Source organism: Lytechinus pictus, chromosome 15 (assembly GCF_037042905.1).
Source record: "Lytechinus pictus isolate F3 Inbred chromosome 15, Lp3.0, whole genome shotgun sequence".
Lineage (NCBI taxonomy): Eukaryota > Metazoa > Echinodermata > Echinoidea > Temnopleuroida > Toxopneustidae > Lytechinus > Lytechinus pictus.
In genome coordinates, this window is record NC_087259.1 from 26,385,552 (window position 1) to 26,391,987 (window position 6,436).

Genomic DNA, 6,436 nt, shown 5'->3' on the forward strand with positions numbered 1-6,436 from the left:
ACAAACTGTGGAGTATAGGGGCCAGTTATCGAAATCAAAATGCAGTGTCACGGGTGTACCTCAGGGTACCAAACTTGGTCCCATTTTATTTTTGATAATGATAAATGATGCCTGTAGTGATAGCATTTTGTCATATTTTAAATATGTAGATGACTTAACCATGGTAGAGTGTAGAATGAATAATCAAACTTCACAAATACAAACTGTAATTGAATTACTCGAATCATGGACTTCTCGAAATGGTATGGAACTCAATGCATCAAAATGCTCTACAATGTCAATTTCATTTTCAAAACAACCTCTTCAACCGCAAGTGATCTATATAAATAACACCCAATTGCAATGTGTAACCACGGTGAAAATCGTAGGAATTACAATTCAGAATAATTTAAAGTGGAATGCTCATGTAACCGAAATAATGAAAAAGAGCAATAAAAAGTTATACATGCTAAGAAGATTGAAAGCTTACAATCTACCTGAATGTGATTTGTTAACAGTGTATATAGGGTATGTAAGACCAGTCCTAGAGTATTGTGTACCTCTATTTGCCGCTTCTCTTACTTTGAAACAAATAAAAGTTATTGAAACTGTCCAGAAAAGAGCATGCAAGATAATATTGGGAACCAAGTATCTATCTTATGACATGGCTCTAAATACCTTAAATTTGACATCACTTGAAAGTCGAAGAGTAAAACTTACCACAGATTTCGCTTTAAAGTTAGAAATGAATCAATTGTACAAAAACTGGTTACCTCCACTGAAAACAAACACTTTCAATTTACGACATATGAATAAATATAAGGAGATTCCATGAAAAACAAAAAGATTTCAGAACAGTGCTCTCCCAAGTCTAACAAGATTATTAAAAAAGTACCATGGTAAACAAGTTTGAAATTTGTGTAATGAATGTGCAATATTGTATTATCTATCATTTTATTTTTTTTATCCATTTTAACTCAATTTTTTAGCTGCACATATGTAATTTTAATTTGTATATTCATTGTTTATCTTAGTACTTTTGATTATTGTTATATATTGGCATTGTGTAAACATGTACAATTCAGTCTGTGACTGCCAATCATGTTTTTTGCAATAAACCTGAATTGAATTGAATGAATTGAAAATGAATAAACTGATAGCCTAATGGGAATAGCCCAACAAACTATTATACCAAATAGAAATTAGACAAATTAGAAATGAGACCAAGTGGCATGTAGACGAAATGAATGTTAGACTATCTGGAAATTAGAAGTGGAAATTAGTCGAAGTGGAAATTAGCCAAAATGGAAATTAGACCTACTGCACATTAGACCAACTGCAATATAGACCAAATGAACGATAGACCAAGTGAGGATTAGACGAACTGGTATAAGACAAACCGACAATTAGACGAAGTAGTATTAGACCAAATGCAATTAGACCAAGTGGCAATAAAATACATTAGACGAAATTGCAATAGACCAAATAAAAATTCGACCAAGTGACGATTAGCCCAACTGGACAGTAGATCAAATGGCTATTAGACCAAGTGGTCATAAGACCCATTGGCTATTGGACCAAGTGGTCATTAGACCCATTGTCTATTAGACCAAGTGGTCAATAGACTAATTGGCTATTAAACAAGTGGTCATTAGACCAAATGAGAATTGGACCAAGTGGGTTTAGCCCGAATGTTGTTAGCCCATCTGAAGATTAGACCAAGTGATATTAGACCAACTGTCAGTAAACCCTTTCACCTGAGGATGACCCGTTTTGTGTGTGAGCAAGTGCCCCATTGCCTTCTTATAAGTGCCCTTTCTCGAATCAGTACCCCTTTTTACCCAAGAAAAGTGCCCCCTCACGAACGTTTTACGTGTTAATTATTGAAACAAGAAAACAATCTCATTTTTATGTTACTACAAAACTTGTAAGGATAATTCTACGTGGCTTAAACTTCACGAGACATGTGAGTGGGGTAGATAAGCAGAGGTGTACAGAAATGTTTCATGACCAAGAAAAAAAAAGAGAAAAGGAAAGAGAGAAGGGTGAAATATGATATTATTTTTTAATATTCATTGTAAAAATTTATCACAAAATTGGATTTTCGTTATAAAAATGTCAAAATATTTGCTCGCAACTTCTTATAAATTTACGTGATACGACATATCTGGCCCTCTAAAAATGTTGGCCCATTACACCACTGTAGATAAGTCATTTATTCTTTGTTTCAATATAGTGCCCTTTTCCTTGTGCCCCCCCCCCCATTTTTAATTTCGCTCCGCCGCCCCTCACTACAAATATATAATTTCGTGATAGATTTTGACATAGTAGGCCTATTAAAAAATATCTTAATTTTTTTCGCTTTTTTTGTCTTGGTCATGAAAGTTTTTGGGTCTATGTCCCAACCCCCCTTCCCCATCCTTCAGAGTGAAATATGGATAGTGGCCAACAGAGAACACGAAAGAAAAAAAATATCAAGCACCGTATGTCTTATCCCATGGCAAGGGAGCACCATTCTTCCAAAATCCTGAATAATGTGAAAACAATTTAGAACGAACAAAATTAAGAAAATTATTCGAATTATTGCCTGCAAGGATGAGAGATGCAGGTTGCGAACTAGAATATCATGATTATAGCTGATATACAAAATGAGATTTCGAGATTATGTGATAATGATGATAACAATTATAATGCTAATTTAATACAACAATGGTTACGTATTTCATGTATATTCATTTATTTTTGTTATTTTCGCTGTTATGTGTTGGAGTAAAAAGAAGTAGGATCAGCTGCATCATGATTGTCGTCATCGTCCTCCTCCTCATCTTTATTATTACCACCACACCATTATCAATACTATCATCATCATCTCCGTCATCGTCGTCTTTATTATCATTGTCATCATCACCATCATCATCATCATCACAATAATTTTCCCATATCATTATCATTAGGCATATCGCCATCACTCTCGTCGTCACCATCTTCGTCATCATCATCAAAGACATCATCATCGTCACCCGGGTTATCACGTCCACGGTGTTGATTGATAGCAGAAATGTTGTTATTACCATAATCCCCGTGTTGCCCTGTTGGTTCCTCTGGTGGTAAGAGAGAGGTCCCTTCACCGCTCGAAGTACTTGCCACAGGTTCATCATCCATCGAAACCCAATCAGACACAACAAATAAATCAGTCTGAAATACTTTTTAAATATATCCCCATACGGCAACCTTGTCAATCACAGCAATTGATCCAGCATTCGCTCATAAACGTATATACACAATGTTGTCACTATATGGACATTGAAAGAAAATCACAGAAACCACTTGTCTAAAATTAAAGAGCGATCTGATTATAATGAGAGGAATTTTATACATCAAACCCTACCAGTATATCAACGAAATGTAATCCAATATAATGGTTGCCAAGGCAAACTATTCTGTTCAAATACAAGCATCTGTTACCGAATCTGAAGGCAGGAATCAGCGTCCACGGAACCAATTGGGGAGGGGGAGGGGGGGGGGGCTGAGCCGAAAGAGGGGGAGATGAAAATATATAAACTTGAAATTTGATGGTAATTGTACACGGTTAGAAAAGGAGGGAGGGGTCTAATTCAGTCCTCACCAGTTTCGCGGCTGAAGCACACCTTAGATTTTTTTCAGGGGGTGCTGCGTATTACCATAGGTAGCAACCCCTGGAAATCTGGTTGACAAAGCTAGAAAAAAGCTTACCCGTTATTGCTCCCTAATGACGGAGATTTGGGAGCAATAACCCCCCTTTTTTTGCTTGTCAACTTTTTTTTATTTTTTGTTATTTTTAACTACAATCACCTGAACAAAATCCCCAGCCCGGCCCCCAGCACCCCCTATTAAAGAGAGTGTGGAAAGAGAGAGAGTGAAGAAGGGGGGATAGGGCATTGCTGGATTAAAAAAATCCCATCAGTGACCTTTATTTTGTTGAAATGAAGAAAACATCTTGAAATTAATCAATGAATAGACGTATACGAAAGGAAGAAAATATGAAAGAGCAAAGTTGCAAACTGCTAAATGAATATTCTTCTAAATTTTCTTATACTTTTGCTGGTACCCTAATGTAACTATTATAATAACCATGCATACTATGTGAAAGGAATCACCAGTTGAGATAGCATACCATGTTGACATTGAATCTGTGTAAATATATACATAGCATTACGTAGTAGCAGTGGCGTAGCTAGGATTTTTTTCCTGGGGGAGGGGGGGGGGCACCATTATTTCCGTTGTGTGTGTACGTGTCACAAGGGCGAATCCGACTTTCGCCAATAGGGGATGGGGCCCGAAACTATCTTCACCTATATTTCCCCCGATCAGTCACTTCTTAGTTTTATTCTTATAAAACAACATAACCATGAAATAATCTCATACGCCTTATAAAAAGTGCGAGCGCGAAGCGCGAGCGATTTTTTAAATTTTTACTTTCATGTATTTTGTCCTGAAAATTTAATATTCTGGGCAATGTTATGTGTGATCCTGAACAAGATTCGTATGTAACTAGATGGTTACTGCGAACGCCAAGCGAGAGCAGAAATTTTTATTAACTGTTCTAGCATTATCGAAAAGGGGCCTGTTAAGGGCTGCTTACAGTTACCAACGAAGACGGTATATATTTCAATAATGCAAGCGCGAGCAAATATTTTTTGACATTCAGACCTAAAAAATTGTAATTCTAAGCACTTTTTGTATTAATAAATGGGATAGGTACGTAACTAAACAATTGATGCGAGCGCGAAGCGCTAGAGGAAGAAAATTGAGATTTTAGACCTAAAAGCGGGACACTCTATTCATATTTTGTAAATCATAAATAGGATATAGTTAATTGGGTATCATTAATAATGCGATCGTGAAGCGTGAGCAGATAATTATTGATATTCTGATGTGAAACTGGATAATTTAATATAAAGAACATGCAGGCTATCGCGCATGTTTTAGATTTAGACCTAGAATCTGGGCAGTCTGAATACATTTGTTTAATGGAACATTATGGAATACACGTAGACAATAGGAACTTGGCAAATCAAACAATTTGACCACGCAGCGTGAGCTTAAAAATGCTGATATGTAGACTTTAAAAGGGACATTTCACAGCTAGAGCACTTAAATTTGTTAATGAAAAAAGAAATGATGAAAGCTCGATGTCCGAGCTAAAATATATTTTGTATATTGACTTCAAAACTTGCTCCATATCAGCCTATTGAACAAGATATGAATCTCATCGAACAGGCAATTCTGGCGCGAAGCACAAGCAAAAGTTTTATATAGTAACATGAAAGATTTAGGTTTTTTTGCAAGTCTTCCCTTCACATTATTTCATTCACTCGTCTTCCTCCTCTTATTTTCCTCTTCTTCGTTTTTCTTCTGTCTTTCTTCTTCTTTTCCTTTTTTCTTTTCTTCTTTCTCCCTTTTTTCTTTTTTTTTGGCTCTGCCAATTTTTTTCAGGGGGGGCACCTGGGGGGCACACCAAATCTCAGGGGGGGGGGGGCACGTGCCCCCCAGGCCCCCCCCCCCGTAGCTACGCCACTGCGTAGTAGGTAACGCCCTCATTGTAAGGGGGTTTTAATGTCAAGGATTGTTCTACAAAAAAATACATATTTAAAAATCACTTTCTATGCATCATAAAATAAACAAATGTTCTGTAATTTCGAATCGGTGGCTGAGCAACCTCCAAGAGGACAAAAATTTATTAAAATACACGTTTTATAAAAATTGAGCACAAAATTGTTTCATTTTAGCGCCAAAATTGTTTTTTTTTCACAATTTCGAGCCCGCAAATCAAAAAAAAAATTAAGAAAAAGCAAACTTATTTTTTTTAATAGTAAAATGAGACAGTTGGATTACCCTGATTTCAAAACAACCCTAAATGAGAAATCACCCATCTTAATACCATTTTGTACTCGACAGAGCTGTATAACGGCTTCTTTTTAAAACTGATTTACAAATAAGAAGAGATCAAAATATGGGCCAATATAAGTGTCTTCAGGTCCAAGTGTAACAGTTGTATCTGGGTGGCAGTGGCGGCTCCGTTTTTGTTTCCAAGACCGTGTGATTGTTTTTGCATTATGGTAAGCCCCCCCCCCCCCACACCATCAATACCTTTAAATTCCGCGCCCCTGAATCCCGGCCTGAATAGCGCTTTCCATGCAGGAAAGGAGTTATTAAAAAGGGAAATAAAAAAGGAGAAGAAAATAAGATGTGCATGTGAGAGACAGGTCCCATAAAAGGCCCACGGAGCGCGTACTTCTTGCAAGTCTTTAGTGACGTAATAATACGATGCGCAAACGACTAATGTTGCTGAGTTGCGCAACAACACAATATTAATGGTTAATAAAATATAATTTGAGCTTGATAAATAATTTTAGTATTAAGTAGGGTCAACTAGTAACTTTTTTCCCCTAGTAAAATCAACTTTAAACGTAGGAAT